At 38.6% G+C, this 17,578-nt stretch overlaps 1 long non-coding RNA gene across 1 annotated transcript in view; it reads right to left on the bottom strand.

The window, feature by feature from the left end:
- LOC140599822 (uncharacterized) overlaps nucleotides 1-17,578 on the bottom strand; it is a 101,764-nt gene that overhangs the window by 62,320 nt on the left and 21,866 nt on the right. The window contains exon 2 of the long non-coding RNA XR_012002814.1: nucleotides 10,313-10,468. This is a non-coding gene — a long non-coding RNA (uncharacterized lncRNA). The remainder of the gene's footprint in view (nucleotides 1-10,312; nucleotides 10,469-17,578) is intronic.

The following is a 17,578-nucleotide window of genomic DNA, read 5'->3' on the forward strand; positions in this document are numbered from 1 at the left end:
ACTGATTTTGTGGGTAGAACATTGATCACATGAAAACAGTCTTCATCACATTGCAGCTTTGAGTCTCCCATGAATCTCTACTTTGGTGCCATACCAGGTGGCTTTTCATCATTCACAATGCTATTCTCATTCCATCAATTTCTTCTTCATCTAGGGTAGTTGTCCAAACCCTGTCAGGACACCAGAACCACCTGAGCAGATTTCTCAAAATACAGATATCTAGGTCCTGCCCCACCACACCCTCTCAAGACTCTGATTGCTTTAGAGCTAGAATGGGACCTAGAAATTTATATTTTGATAAAGCTCCTAGGTGACCCTGATGGGCTGAGCCATAGGAAACACTAACTTACTACCTGAAGCAGTGATTCTTGAGCAGCAGTAGAAGTGGCTAATCACGTGGCCAGACCTCCCCAGCCTGGCCCGCTTCACCCAAGTTCAAGAATCTCAATGCTCAGCTACATTGAAGTTGCAGGGGGCCAAGGCTTGCATAGTTTGCAAAAATTATCCAGATGATTCTGACACTGTGCATTAGTTGGGAATAAGGATAGAGAGATGAATCAGTAATTCCTAAATATAATATCATATGCTTTAAAGCCTATAATCTAGCTTGCCTACCCTCACATTTCAGTTGTTTGGAAGTAAGTACAACAAAGAACCCAAATCATGAAGCAACCATTGAAGGATGATATTTTTCTTCACCTGTCTTCAAACAAGAATGCTTAGTCAACAAGTTCCCAGACAATAGAGTTTCCAGTTTATATTTTAAGCCCTTGAGTGTAAGAAGGGCCCAAAAACTCTCTCGGGCATCCCATTCAGAATTTAACACCTTTATGTCCCAGATACCTGTCCTCTGTACGACAGCCTGCATCCTTCTTGGTGCACCTTGGTCTTCTTTGCCTACCCCCGGTGGAGATGGAGAACAACAGATGGTGGCAAATGCAGAAATCTGGTAATGGATGTAGGATCTGTTTGTGCCTTGTATTGCCGTGATCAACACCACTACTAAATCCCCTTTTTGCCCTCTACGGTAAGATCCGAATGACAGCCCAATTTATCAACTGTGAATATTGGTGTAAACAACTTCAAGGCTGGGATATTTTTCATACCCCCTTGAAAACTGTCATCAGTTCTGTAGAGTAGTAAGGAAACCGCTGATCCATTTAAGAAACTGTCAGCAGGTGTACAAAGAAGTGAAAGATGGACGCCTTCGAAAGGTCTTAGGAAAGGAGGCTCCAGCTGTCGGAATACAGGCCTTCTCATATACACTCAGACTCGCCATGGAGCAAGGGAAATTATGGGCAGAGTGTAAGTCTCAACACTGCAGTTATCAGCAGAAGGAACAATTCACTTCAGAAGGAAATTTCCAGACACGCATTCCTGAGTTGTGAAGTATTTGAGTTATAGCAATGTCGTCTGTGCCACAGTTATCCAAAGTGCCAACTTTTGGATTATAAACGTGTGTCTCAGAAACTCCAAACTGAGTCTCTCAGCCTCCACTTACTGAAAGTGATTAAAATCCCCTGCTTGGAATCATATACTGAGTCTAAATTTTGAATAATTTTTTTTTTTTTTCAAAAAAATCAGAGCTCATCATGCTGTCCACCTTAAAACTCGGCAGATCATCTGGGACTTCAAACTTCACAGGTCACTTATAGACAAAAAAAACAAAAAAACCAAAAACCAAAAAACCCCACCTTTTTTGATGTAGATTTTCCTTTTGTGTACAAAGATGTTTTGGTAATCTAGTGGTTTTGCTTGAGTATGGCAGTCACCAAAGAAACTTATTCCAGCCATGTTTGAAATACTTGTCATCTGATTAAAAAGTAGCCTCAGTCATTAGCCATCAGGGACACTGGTGGAAAGAGCCAGTTATATATAGCCCCCCCCCACCCCCGCAAATGGTAATAAAATCATTTGGTCTTTTGCATACTGGTTTTGAAATTTGTTAAGTGGCAGATCTAAAACAATTTCAAAAATGTTAAGATACTATACAAATGTAACATTCAGTTAGGAGTATTGTGTGTTGTGGATTTATTTTTTTAAAGTAATGTGTTACAAACAAAAAAGATCAATTCAGGGCTTATTTTAATAGCGCCTCAGTAATGCTGTGCATTATTAAAATTAAGATTGATTTTTTTCACTACAGTGCTCTTTGTATTGCATGTATTTCTAATGGTAGATAGAATTGAATCTGATATAAAATGCTGTGATGTAGGGAAAAGAATATAAATTCATCCATGGAATTAAATGGAATTAAACTGGAAAACAGAATGTTAAGGCCTGAAAGATGTTACACCCATTCATCAAATCAGGAGCCATTCAATATTATCTTCAACATTTGCACTCTATTAAATTGACTTTATGGAAACTAGTCTTTCTTTTATAATTATGTGACTAATATAGCACCAACTTACGCTAAAAGCAAACAAATTCAGAATTTCCTTATAAATGGCAGTTTCCATGAGAATGAAACAAAAGGACCAAAGCAAGGAGGGAAAAAAAATAGACTGAAATACTTTTAGATCCCAAACCTAAGTTTCTTAAGTCTGGTCCTGATTTCCCTGAGTGTGCAAAACACTACTTATTTGCATAATGCGCTAAGTAGTGCCCCAAACATTTAGAAAAGAACTGACTTGTGGCTGGAGTAAAGGGTTAAATCAAAGCCATTGGGCCAACCTGCTTCACCATAAAGTTCACTGTGTTGGAAGTGGATGCATGGCTTGTGTTTGGTGTTAGTCTCAGATGGGTTCATTTATTTGCACAAAAATAGTGGGCTTCCTAAGACTTCTCATCCATGTCCTGGTTTTGTTATTTTGTTCGTAATTTAGTATTTAGGTATTTAGTTTGGGCTAGTCCTGGTCGCTGAACAAACAAGGCAATGCATGTTAAAAGCGCCCTACTTATCCCTATCAAAAAAAAAAAAAAATCTTCCAACTCAACTCATGCCACTAGCTCCAAAAATAACTGCTTTTTCAACCTTTGGGGTCAGAAGACCAATGAGAGTTAAACCGAGCATCTCCTCTTTGTCATTCCCTCTCTGAACTTAGATATACAGACACCCGAAGCATGGGAAAAGCATCACTTGGAAAACTACCTCAGTGGAGAAGTATCACTACATGCGATTTGCTAACCCTAAAGAACATTCTGCCTCTATAATCAGTCAGCTTAGATGTAAGTGACAGATTACAGTTTTTATAATAAAACTACCCATTCTGAAAAGTTCCTGAATAAGTACTCATGCTGAAGCCTTTATGTCAGAAAAAGGAAGTATTATAGCACGTTACAGATGGTCAAGACTGCAATATGCATTAGCTAGAGACAAGGCAGGAAATCACCCCTCCACCAAAGCCCCAATGTGATAATCATGATGATCCAGCACTCCTGCCAAAGCTCTTAAAATTGTCTGTGATGATTCCTTTAAACAGACATAAGACAATGTAGAAGAGAGATTAGCTTCCTTTTCTTAATTAGTAATAAGTCTTCAACCTATTATATTTGTCTAGCATTTTCCTAAAGCAATTATCAACATCACTTTGTTGACCTCCAAAACACCTCTAGATGGGAAATCAGAAAACCAAATCAAATCTGTCCAAATCCCAAATCTCCACATGTACTAGTGATCTAATCTAGAAGGAAAGCCTCCTGAATGCAGTCATTTTCCTGCTGCAAGTTCATGAGCAAATACAGCATGAAAAGTGTGTCCTTGGGCAGCCCGGGTGGCTCAGAGGCTTAGCACCACTTTCAGCCCAGGGTGTGATCCTGGAGACCCGGGATCGAGTCCCACATCGGGCTCCGTGCATGGAGCCTGCTTCTCCCTCTGCCTCTGTCTGTACCTTTCTCTCTCTGTGTGTCTCTCATGAATAAATAAAATCTTAAAAAAAAAAAAAGTGTGTCCTCCCCAAAATCTAGGCCAGTCAACATTTCAGAGAAAAGAAAGTAATAACAAAGATCTGAGCTAACTCCTATTCTCCACATAATAAAACATGGTCTCAGGGGGCCTGGATGGTTCAGTAGATTAAGCATCCAACTCTTGATTTCAGCTCAGATCATGATCTCAGGGTCATCAGATAGAACCCCAAGTTGGGTTCCATGCCCGGCATGGAGCCTGCTTAAGATTTTCTCTCTCTCTCTTTCTTTCTTCTTCTTCTTCTTCCCCTCCCCACCCTTTCCCTCTCTAAGAAAAATAATAAAATAAGACATGGTCTCTTTGAGCAGAAACAAGTTCTTTACCTACCAACATAGTTTTACATAATAGGACTGGAGTCTGAATAACTAAGAATCTGCTTAGATTTGTGTAACCGGCTTCCTTTCCACCACAGTGTCTTAATTCAATCTCAGATTAAGAGGAGTTCTACCCATAGGTGGGTGCTTCAACTTCCCACTCAAAAGAAATTCGATTCTGAAGGAATTAATATTAAGTTGAAGATAGAAAATAAGCAGCAAAATCTAAGAACATATGTCATTTTAAAAAGGAGGGCATAAGAAGGGCTGTAACAACGAGTATTAGACATTTTTTATTCCAATTTCCTTGCCCTAAGCCAACTCCTGTGGGCCAAGTGTTTAAAGACAACCCCCCACACACATACACTGCATTATCCCCGGCCCCAGAGACTTCAGTGCAGAACCTGAGTCAACCGTGACAAAGTGTCACTGCTTCAAAGTGGCTCCCCGTCAAAGCCATGCTCTGTACATCTGCAGGTGTGCACTTTCTTGGTTGAGGGGATACTCCAGAGGACCCTCGAGCTCTGCTACCTGTGCTGTTTCGAGCACCAGTTTGGTTCATCTGTAGTCCCAGGAGGAAAAGGACAATAAGGGCAAAAGCCAAAGTCATCACTGCGGTTGAGCTTGGAGGCAGTTTTTCTAGATACTTAACATGTTCACACTGAGGTTGCGGCAGACGTGGGGGCCGGGTAGGGGCCTTAACGTAGATTCCCCTACAGTTTAATTATGAAATGGCAAATGCCTCCCCCTGTGGCCTCATATTTTTTCAGGTATCTCACTGCCTTCTGGTTTCCCCACAGCTGTGATTGGAAAGGATTGCTCATACTTATGGCTTAAGTGGACACGAGTTATCCTAATATAGAAGACCAATCTTCCCCATCTTCTGTGGTTTATATGCTGTGTTTCACGTCATAGCTAACTGCTGAAATCGTTGCTAAATAACCTTAATCTTTAATACTTTATTCCATTTTCCAGAGAGAATGAAAATCAGATGGCAACGCATCTAAAACCTTCTCAGCTCTAATAGTACGATCTAGGGATACTCTGCTGCGTTTCTTGTGCCATAAACTTAGTAAGTTTATTTTCAGGCAAAAAAGTACTTTGTGTTCACATGCTATGAGGATTGTTTTTCCCACTTTCTCTTTTTCTTTTTTATGTTTTCCTTTAGAGTAAAATACCATATGGCAGACACGCATGTACACTGTTTGGTAGATTAATGAATTCCCACTGAGATCACATATTCTTCTCCTCTGGGAGTTTTTCTGCCTGTACTCCACATTTCAGATTTTATACAGCTCTTTCTTGGTAATACAACTTACAAATTGCATGTTTACATCTCTTTCTGGGGTGTGTACAACAGGAACCCTTGGAGTCCATGCTGATAGCACCTACTATGAAAATCATTCAGTGTGATTATTGGCGCCACCCTCCATACTCTAGACCAGCAAACAAGCAGGACCTATGTACAGCCTGTTGTAAAAGTTGGGATAACACCAAATCTGGTTGACTCACTGCCCACATTTTTATTTCTCAACATAAATATTTTTCATATGAACGAACCAACATTTTTTCCCCAGGTACAAAGGGCTATTTTTTAATCCTTCTTTTAAAGGGGTAGGAGAAGGGTTTAATGCATATAGACAGCAGTAATAGGAACGCGGGCTTTGCACATTGCAGACTCACTGACCTTTTAGCCTTCTGGAGTTTAACCATTTCCTGATGTCTTTTAACAGTAATTTTCTTGTTGGAAAAGCCCTCTCTAAACTGATAGCATCTAAACAAGCCTCTACCTTAATTGGAAAAATTCTCCCATAAATATTTATGCTGCAGTGCTTAGGCCATTTACTAAACTCAACTGCCCATTATGGGTTAAAACAGGGAGCATTGTTTTGGGTTGCCTAAAGCTTGACATGGTTTATTGGAGGGGACCCGAAGCTGTAATTTATTTAATCAAGCCTCTGACCCCAACCCTCTGGAGTAGCCAGTAATTGTGAGGGAGAACTAACCCAAGACCGCATTGACTCGAGTCGGTATTATGGGCTGTAAATTCTGTAAGCCTAATTTGGAAGAAAAAAAAAGAAAAAGTACAAAATATGTAGAAATGAAAGTCCTATGCATTTGTTCATTGTACTTTGGTGAAGATAAATATAAGATGGATAGAAGATAGATGGATGATAGATAGAAAGAAGACAGATAAAATTTTAAAAACAAAACCTTCAAAGCAGTGAAGATGAACCATCTAAATTCCGGCTGGCGTGATGTCTCTGTGGCTCCTTGCCCTCTTTATAGTTCTGAGGTCCCGTCACACAAGAACTCACACGGCATTTAATTTAATTTTTGCTTTTGCAAATATATCAGATTTGGGGAAGGTAGGGGTAAGGAAAGGCTTTTGTATTAGAATCTTGTTAAGACTCCTGCTTAAGCACAAATTCTAGATAAACCGAGCTGAAGATAAAAATATGACTGCTGGTTTTTCTTCCCAACTGTCAAATTGGTATCATTTCTACACCTGAGGTCATGATTTTCAGGAACTACATGGTGAGTACGAGTGCGTATTTGTACGGTGTGTGTGTGTGTATACATGTATGTTTGCGTGTTTAGACAAATAAATAAAAATCCTCTTTAAATTTCCATTTCCAGGTGTAGATTTTCTCCTGATTCCATTTTTGAGTCATGATTAATTTATATGTTTACAATAAAAAAAGAACCTCTTCTCTATTGGCCCTTTGACCGCCCAGCTACAGACCCAAACATCCATTCCTTATTTTGAGGTATGATTTAAAAACGATACTGCAACCAAAAACATACTTTTCCTTTAAAAAATTACCTGGCAAAAAAATAAAATAAAATAAATAAATAATAAACAAAATAAAAATAAAAATAAAAAATTACCTGGCTACTGCCCTCCAGATTTCTAGTTCAAGAAGAAATTCTGAGTCAAAAATGATAATGGTTTATTAAACTATAAATCATGCTTCCTCTTTGTTTAAATTTGCATTTTGTTGAAACACCAACCCCCCCGCCCCCTGCATGTTTTTCTTTAGCCCTCTCGGAGCTTGGCAATACCAGCATCTTTTAATGGCTCCTCTTGTCCTATTTTCCATTAGCAAACATCCAGGTGGGGACCTATGTTAGACATTTAGGCTGGACAGGTCGTTGCAGTAACTGTCCAAAGGGCTTGCTATATAAGAGTATCATGGACAGATGCTTTTAGAATCAGAGATAGCACCTAATGTTTCAGCTTTATTCAAATCAGCTATAAACAATCCTCCAAGGAGCTCTGAACACAAAAGAAAGGGTTAATTTATTCTCCACCAAATAGATTACCTCACCTTTTAATTCAGAAAATCTCTTTGAAGAAGCTTATACCAGGATTCTAATTTTTCCTGTTAAATTATTCATTCCTCGTTCTACTTGGGTGTTATTATCTCTGTCAGAGTGATGGATGTTACAGAAACAGTCATTAGGTTACAAACTACACAGATTTTTGAAAAAAAGAAAAAAGGTAAAATTATGGCAGAAAAACAAACAATAGATGTGATTGTGCAGGTCTCTCTGTAAGAGTAATCCAGGAGCTGAGGATAGAGATTTCCTGTAAAAGGATGCAAATGTCCCTAGGAAAAGAAAAGGGGGGAATAGATCTGTTGCTGTGCTGGCTAAGAAAAGATGCCTGTGGATAGTGACATTGCTCGTTCCCACCAGTACTGTGCTCCGGAACTTACAGTCCCAGAACTGAACGCTTCATCCCACCTAGGGTCATTCCCTTGACAGAGCATTCTATGCTCCACGACCACAGATGGCTCTTTTAATCCTAGCCAGCAAACTCGAAAGTATGTGGCACTGATTAAGAGCAAGCTAGACAATGAAACTAGAACCCGCCCAGAAAAAACTCAGTGGCTACTCGGCTAAAAAATTAGCTTTTTTTCCCTTTTCATAATAATAGCGATAATAGCTCATTTAGTATTTCCTAAGGGCTCATCACAGAGTATTATTATTTGAGTATTATTACCAAGAGTTATTCATTTGAGCCTCTGAACAACCACTTTCACACCCCTTTTATAGATGGGAAAACCAAGAAACATAGAAGTTAATCCCACTGACTAAGATCACACAGCTAATCAGTGGAAGAGCCAGCATTTGAACCTAGCATGGCTCCAGACCCCAATGCTTTTGGTTCCAGACCTAATGATCCTCCCAACACGTAGTGCTATCGTCCTTAGAAAACCACAAGGCTCTCATGCCTGCTCAAAGAAATGTGCTGTGACGCACTCTTCAAATCGGAGCTCAGAAGGGACCTGTTTTGTTGGCTCTGACCACCCTCAGTCCATGAAAGGCATCGCTGCGGAAGGAAAAGCTCAAAATCAGTAAGGACGATCTCCAGATGCTGTCTCTGAACTCCACTGAAGAGGATCAAAACATACCACCCCAAAATATGCCACTCTGGCATATTATTTTGAGCTGCAGGCAATTGAGAAAGAGCAGATGCAGGAAGGGCCCTTCCTACCTAAAAGCAAAGCAGGGCATAAATTTCCAGGGAGGAAGGTGCTCTCCCTATAGTGGGAAGAGAACATTCTTATGACCAGAGAAGGGGGGTCCATGCCAAGAGGAGTCTGTACAAACAAACCTTGTTAAAATAACGCTTCTCATCCATTAGTTTCCTCCATATATTGCCTCCTCACTTTTCCACACTTTACTGGCCCTCGCCCAAACCCCTTTTTCCTTTGTCTTGTCCCATCTCCATAATTTATTGCTCTTTGTTAGATGGTATATAAGCCTCCAGGTCTGACCGTCTCTTTGGATGGTTTTTTTTTTTCTTTCCTCTTAAACTGTCATTTGCCCACTTTAATTTGTAGTCCCCACGCACAAAACCGAAGAGTGAACAAAAGTCCTTTCTCCCCCTAGCATCCCCTCACATGCCTTACTTCCTTCTCTCCCCTCATCCTGACTGAGCTTGCTCTCAAAACGCAGTGTGACTCAGTTGCTTGATTCTTCCTGAGTCACCCAGTGTCGTCTCCTAATGCATCGAGTTCTACCACTTTCCCTTCCAGCACCCTACGTGCCTTTGCTCTTGACCTTCTGGTAGGCCCCATACAACATTAACGCGGACCCTCAATTCTGGGTAAACTCAACCACATGCTCTCTTCCTCACATTGTGAGCACCCCCAATGAAGGCCAAATGAATCCTTGTTTCAGGCTCTCTCACCTTAGCTGGATCCTTTGTCCATCTTTCTTTACTTTTCCACACCAATTGGTGTTGCCATTCAGTTTTATGTTTTCTTTCTTTTTTTTTTTTTTGGTTTTATGTTTTCTTATTTTCTACCAGTACTTGAGCGTCTAGTCGATGCCAGTGCCCTCACTAATCATTGTCACAGAAAAAGAAACCGAGACTGAAAAATCTGGTAAAGTTGCCCACCATCACACAGCGAATAGGCCATGCCAGGACTCACACCCTAGTCTGTCTGCACAGCCTGTACTTGGAATACTCCCCGCACAGTGGAGCCCCATCTTGCATGGATCTTTTTCACTCAAGGGGCCCAGTGCAAGCCCACTCATCATTCTGGTGCTCAACCAAAGAAATGGCCATCTGTTCCATCGCTAGCGGAAAAGCTGGATCTGTCAGACTAATTGAGAGACGGGACCGTAGACACAAAATCATATATCCTGTACTTTATGAGAGACTTAAGGGATTGTCTTTTTAAGTCTCTTTGATGATTGTGATTTTTACTTTATGTATCAGAACTGGACTCCGAGTACTGTGCTCCTCCACTATGCTGCCACTGCTTCAGCACTGTGGCCCCAGCTGCTCCAAACCAGAGCCCCCACTCCATGCCACAAAGCTACCCTGGGCTCTTGTTACTTCGACAGATGATCTCTGTAACCAAACTACCGGATCAAATAGCCCAGAATGAACCTCAGGACTTCCTGCCACCCACACCCTGAAGTCCCTCCCCCACCCCCACCCTTCCTTTTCCCTAGTCCCAGAGGACCACATTTTCTCCCTCCCCACCTCGTCTCCTGGTCAACCCCGGGACTTCCTATTTTCTGCTACACCTGCCCTCTGTCCTCACAACCATCACCTAGTTTGACTCACTTTGTGCTACAAGCATGCGGAGATCTCACCTACTGCCCAGCATCCGGCTATGTTTCGGTATCATGTTTAAGACACTGCCTTTGTATAAATCCCGACTCCACCACATAGCTGTGTGATCTTCATCTCTGCGCTTCCATCCTCCCATTCAGGAAACATCTGTAACAGAAGGACCCATTTCAGAGCTGCAGGGGTTAACCTAGACAATCTACGCAGAGCTTTTACTAAACACTCGATAAATGTCAGTGATTATTAACAGTTTGATTCCATCTTCCTCCAGTTCACCATCTTCTCCTTCACTCTCTCTTCACTACCCAACTTCTTAAAAGATTAGCAGACACAGATGTCTGCACTTCTCCCTCCTTCCTCTCCTCCACCCTTCACCATCTGGGGTTAGGTCTCGCTGCTCTGAAGCAATTTCTTTGGCAGCTGCCCATGATGCTTCATCACCACAGAGGATGATGCCCAAACCTACATCCCTAGCCCTTCCCTTTGAGCTGAGTTAGCTTCTGAGTCAGTCCACATTTCCCGCATCAGCAAAACACCTTTATGTCCATCTCACAGATACCTTAAAGCCCTGACTCAAGGCTCACCTTCCACTACGTACTTATTCTTCCATTTTCCTTCTTTATCTTGGTTCATGGGATCATAATCTTCCGGGTTTCAAAGGTTTGGAAATTTGGAAGCACCCTTCCCATCTAATCGTGCATCAAATGTTAATCCTCCCTCGGAAGTGTATCTTCCTCTCGTACTTCTCTTCCATCCAAACTTCTCTGGCCCAGGTCCTTTCTAATTTCTGCTAAAAGGTCTTTCTACCTCACCCTTCAAATGTTTCTCCTCTGTGACAAGAGACGGATCTCCCTAAAATACAGATTTCATTGTGCCACTTCATAATCTATAATCTTCAGTGTTTCTCTAGCACACACACAACTAATCCAATTTATCAAATTTTGCTCTATTTCCACTACCAGATACTTTAAAAATCTTTATTACCACCATTCCCCACAGTCCATCTGCACCTGCACACGTGTCCCAAACATGTCTTGCATGTCCCCATTTCTCATCTTTGCTGTTTCCGGCCAGCATAGCAGAGCGGTTAAGGACAAACTCCGTAATCAGATGGCCTGGGTTTGGATCCCACCTCTACCGCATATGGACTGTGTGACTTTAAGCAAGTTACTTGGTTTTCTTAATGGTAAAATAATGTTAATGAAAGGACTTAATCCATAAGATTGTTGGCAGAATCAATGAAAAAATATAGATAAAGCATTGGAGCAGGGTCTGACACTAACAAATCACTTTATATCATTGGACATATAGCTACTATGCTCTTCCTGCTCATGCTTTTATTCATCTTTTCAAATACAAACCCCACCTCTTTAAAAAATGCCAAATGTATGGGAGTTTTAAAAACATATCTTTATTGATTTATAGCTTAACCCAAGTGAGATTTGGTAACAGAATCTCTATGAAACTGATTGTTGAGATTTGCTCTATGGCTAGTTCACTGTTCACCCTATGATTTATTTTACCTATTTTTTATGCTTTACACAAATGGTGCCATTATCTACATACTCTTTTGTGTATTTCTTCTTTTGACACTAGCTCATTAGTGTAACATATGCTTTTTGGTGTGACTGTGCTTCCTTCCTTTTTATTACTGCACAGAATTTCATTATATGAATACACCACGTTTATCCATTGCTTTGATGATGGACATTTGGACATTTTCTAGTTTGAGCATTACAATGAGTGCTGCTATGAACATTCTTATATATGTAACCTGTGATACAAACAAGTGAGCTACTTTACTAGATGATGTCAAAGCACTTTCGAGAATATGGCACCAATGTATACTTCCACCAGCAGTATATAAATGTTCTGATTGCTCCACATTCTTGCCAAACATGGATTTTTAAAAAAAATTTTGCTAGATGGAGGTTGGGTAAATGGTATCATTATTTTCATTGCCTTCATGATTAGAGTTTCAGCAAATTATTATATCTGCTCTTCCATCTTTTCATTTTCAAACTTTCTGAATTCTTTTGTTTCAGGTGTGCCTCTTGAATTTCATATATTGAATTTTGTTTCTTCCTCAGTCTGGCAATTTCATCTTTTGACAACAATAAAAAATTAGTCCATATGTATTTGTTATGATCCTAGATATATTTTAATTCATTTCTACTTTCTTATTTTTGTTCTTTCTAAATTTTCTGCTTTTTCTGTTTTTTTTTTTCCTTTAATCTTCCTTGTATATTTTTGTGGAATTTTTTTTCATTCTTGTCTCTGCCCACAACTAATTTGAAATTATACACTCTTTATTATTTTAACCATTCAGCTAGAAATTTTAATCTAGCTGTATTGTATTTAATCAAAAAATATCTAATTATCTAATTATCATAATATTTTAGTTATATCACTATTGTGCCCACAAAATTACAGTATTGTTCTTCTTTATACAAATGGTTCTTGTTAATTTGTCTTTCTTGCAAAACTAGGGTTTATTATTAATCAAAAAATCCTTCAGTGTTGTCTAAAAAAACTTCTCATGTGATTCTCAAGCTTGAAAGATAAGTTTGCTAAGTATACAACACTAGGTTGATATTCTGAAGACAGTTTTCTTTGTTCTTTTCATTTACACTATTGTTTCTGAGAAGTTAGATGCCACTCTGTTTCTTCCACAGATATCCTGGCTTTTCTCTCTATTTTTAAGGGTTTTGGTTTTGACTTTAGTATGTTTTTGATATAAAGAAAGTTAATTACAATTGTCTTGATGTAGATTTCTCTTAACTTGCTTGGAACTCTGTGGACTCTCTGCTCCTAAGGATTCATAGTTCTTTTATCATTTCTAGATAATTCTCAGACCTTATTACTTCAAACAGTACCTCTCTACATTATCTCTGCTTTTCTTCTGGAACCCCAGTTAGACATTTCGTTACATTGTCTCACTATATCTTTCATGTTTCTTGATTTCTCTTTTATAATATCTTAACTCTTCCTCTTGCTACATTCTGGATTTCCTCAAATATCTTCCTGTTTATTAATTCTCCTTTCAGCTTTGTTTAATATTTTGCTTAACACCTATCCTTTCATTGGGTTTTTCATTTTAATTATATTTTTTTATTTCTACAATTTCTATTTGAATCTTTTCAAATTTGCCTATTCATTCCTAAAAATTCTTGTTCTATACTTCAAATATATTCTTATTTCTCTAAATATATTAAATATACTAATTCAGTCATCATAATATCTAATGTCTTTGTGGGTCTGAGGCTGCTGTCTTTCTTTTTAAGTTGTTTGGTAGTTTTATGCTTTTTTTGTTTTGACTACTTATGTTCTTGACTGCTTCTTTCCTTGAATTTTACTATTTTGTTATCATAAACATATGTTCCATAAACTTCATCTATGGGAATTTTTGAGGTCCAGATTTCAAAGGTGCAATCCTTCAGAGGAGGCTTTATATTTTCTTCTTCCGAGCATTCTTGGGACACTACCAACATAGGGTCACTTTATAATAAATTCTCAGCTCAAGGTATCTCAAACACAAAAGTAGCATGAATTTGGCCTCCAAATCTCTGCGATGCCCAGCTGAAGGGAGAATTTTTCCTTTCTACCCGGAGTCGAAGTCAAGGAAGGAATTTTTATAGTTCACCATTTCCCTGACTATAACTTTGGACATCTGGACTTTTTTTATCTCTAATCTGGTATTCCTTCTAGTATTTCTTCATGACCCACATTTATCAACAACACTAATGCTTTAAGTTATGGGGAGACAGTAGATGATTTTAGAGGAATAGCTGATTTTCACCACTGGCTTACCTTTATGAATTTGTACTTCTGCTTTATTTTTCAGCCTCTTAGGTTTTTCTTTACTTTGTTTCTAGCTCAGCAATGCATTTTGAATATATATTAAAATATTTTAATGAGAATTTTTAGGTATGTGAGACCCTTAGAATTTCTAGTCTCTGATAATGCTTGAAATAGATGTCCTCTCAGACACAGAGCACTTTTTCAGTTATTTTAAAGAATATATAATAGATTTGCTTAGATATTATTTGAGTTATTTATCTGTGTTTTTGCCTCTCACAGAAAAGCATGTAGAGTTCCTGGAGGAAAAGAAACTTCTTATTCAGTGTTTCCTCTCCCCAGTTACAGGAGAAGGCTTCGCCTTGAGTAGATGCTCTATAGATGAATGATTTAATGGCCTTACTCTCTCTCCTGAGCTTCCATAGAAGATTTGCTTAGCACAGAGTACTTATCACACTGCAACAAACTGTTGGCATTTCTCCCTATTCAGTACATTAGAGTTCCTCATAGGATGATCTTGTTTTATTGTCTTTACATTCTTAGAGCTTACACACTAAATGAATGTTGACTCAGAGCCTCAGTCTCCGGAATTGCTATGTCAGGCAGAGAAAGCAACTGTATTCATTTCAAGAATGACACAGTCAAGCAATTCAGGTGGGCTGGGTCATGCCTGCCAAAGCTGAGACAGAAAAAAACTGAAAAGTAGTCTCTGTTGTCATCTTTTCTGAGAATTCTTATCTTAGGGGCCAGCGACCAAGGGAGAATAAAAGTAAATTAATTAAAAAAAATTTTAACAGAAATCAAAACCCTTTTCTTCCTATTGTAAACTTGGATGAGTGTCCCAAAAAGAAGATCTAATCCTTCTGTCATCCATTCATCTTAGGGAAAACAGATGTTCAGTACTTTAGCATCTTTGGTTAAGTTCTGTAAATGAGCTTAGACTGACAGTGTTGAAATATCAGAGTATGTGCTAGAATGATAGTCTCTTATAAAACTTCATAAATAGGCATTCAGATTTGAAATCTTCAACATTTTCTTAGGAAAATGTTCCTAAGACTATAAGTGCCTTGCAATACTTCAGATTTTATCAGAATCTTATTTTGACCTACTGGAGGTCATTTCAGTCCACAGAATGAAGGCCAAGGCCCACCAAGACAGAGACATCCTGATTCCTAATGAGGCTCCAGTGAGTTTCACTTGGGGGGTCCAGACTGCTTGAACTGGGCTACTCCCTTTTCCTACATGCCCTTTTTGGGCAGATCAGCTCTAGCATGTAGCCTATGACTGCCAAATGTGTAATTTGCTAAGAATTCAGTAATAGTCTCCTTGACCTGTACGCTTTCAAGCTTGCCCTGTTGCCTTCTACCTTCTAGTCTATCCTTCATCTCTTCCAGAAGTTGTATCACATAGCCTGAGTTAACTTTTGATTTTCCACCTCTGAAACAGAAATAATCATCTTTCCTACTGTCTACCTCAAAGAGATGATGTGAGGCAATGAATGCTTTGAACGCTTCAGAAGAAACTATATTAAATAATTTCAAAAGTGAAGTGACTATTTTTTTCTCTAAAGTTCTTCAGGATTTCCATAAAACTTACTGGTATAGCCAGAAAACATGTGTTCTGTAAAGAGGGATATAAAATTTGACCTCAAAATTCATCTTCAGTGTCATCTCTTCTCAAAATATTTATGACTTCTTTCACAATTTAAATCTGATAACTGCTCTTTGAAATGAGAAAATTTGTCATTTAAAGGATGCTTACTAAAATCCAAAAACATAGTGTTAATGCTTTACATGCAAAGTCATGTTTCCATTCATTTGTCTGGTCGTTAAATATCAAATATTTAAAGTACATCTGGTGTGCCAAGATTTGTCCTGAACTAAGTTTATGGTGACAAACCCCAAAGACACACAATCCTTACTTTCCTTGAGCTACCGTCTAATGAGGAAGATAAATACTATATAGATACAACAGAATGTATAATTACAAATTATGACAGGTTCTGGGTAAGAAAATAATAGGCATTTAGGAGAGAAGGTAGCAAAGGGATTTATTTACATTTTGGGATGAGAAATATACTTGGGCCAAAATCTCAAGGATGAATCATCAGTAGTGCTGTAAATTAGGGTGTTAGAGCATTTCAGACAAGGAACCAGCATGTACAGAGGTCCTGAGGCAGCAAAAGCTTGGTGTACTCCAGGACCTGGAGGAAGTGTGGCTGGTGTTGAGGGAGGGAGGGAGGGAGGGAAGGAGGGAGGGAGAGGGTAGGAAAGACGAGCTTAGTGAGAGACAATAGGAGAACACAGTATGATGATGAGTTCTACTTTCTCCTAAATGATTTCGTTATAAATATATCACATTAAGTCCTCACAAAACCTTTTGAGATGAATCTTTCTATTAGCTTCACTTTATAAATGGGGAACTTGAGGCTCTGAAAGGTAGGGTAATTTGCCAAACATTACACAGCTAGTGAGGGTCATAAGCAGATGAGAAAACTTAAGTACAAACTTCAAAATCCAAGTTTAGTCTCTTAAAAATGACACTAGTCTGCCTCCCTTTGTTGCCAGAGAACGCTGTGCCAATTGTCATTATAGTTTTACATCCCTGTATTTCAGCACATACATAATAACACTATATTTTAACTGATGGTTTATGTTTTTATTTTCTGGTAGACTAAGCTCCTTGAGAGAAAGAATCAGATCACTGCCTGGAACATAGTAGGACCATACCCTTATCTAATGAATAAACACTACCATCAGATGAGTCATGTTGGAAAGACTTTATGCTACTCAGAGTCAGATCTATAAGGCTTAGGCTTAAAAAAAAAATAGGGGAAACAGAGAAGAAAATCTAACTTAGAAAAGAACTTTCAGCCAATTTCTTATGAATATTGATAAAATATTAGAAATAATTTACTTTGTTTTGAGAGATTTTTTTGGTAGGGTAGGGAGTGATTTTCTCATCCTCATGAATTGTAGATTTGAGAAAAGTGATACAATTTCAAGGCATTTTAACAGAAAATCAACATGCTTTAATGGCATTGTTAATGTTCTTCCTCCCAAGTACTTTTTCACTGCATGGAAATAGTCCATTCATGATGATTTCAGCCAAATACTAAGAAATACTAAAAACTCAAAATGTACTTCATGCAAGCTAGTTTTTTTCAGCACTAACACTAGCTAAATAAGTAGCTAAATGGCATAGTATAACCATATTGCTATTTACTGGAGCTATATAAGTACTCCCTTGATAGTTATTTATTCACTTAATTTATAAATTAAATTACATTTTTATTGAGTGCTTACTATGTGCTAAGCATTCTTAACCTCATATATAGCTAACAAGGAATTGATACACCCAGATTTCATGCTGTTCTTTATTAAACTGCAGGAACTAGTCAATATGTTATTCATCAAGTCATGAAGGCCTATGACAAAATGAGCTCAGAGTATCTTAGAATGG

This window comes from Vulpes vulpes, chromosome 8, assembly GCF_048418805.1.
Source record: "Vulpes vulpes isolate BD-2025 chromosome 8, VulVul3, whole genome shotgun sequence".
In the NCBI taxonomy this organism is placed as follows: domain Eukaryota; kingdom Metazoa; phylum Chordata; class Mammalia; order Carnivora; family Canidae; genus Vulpes; species Vulpes vulpes.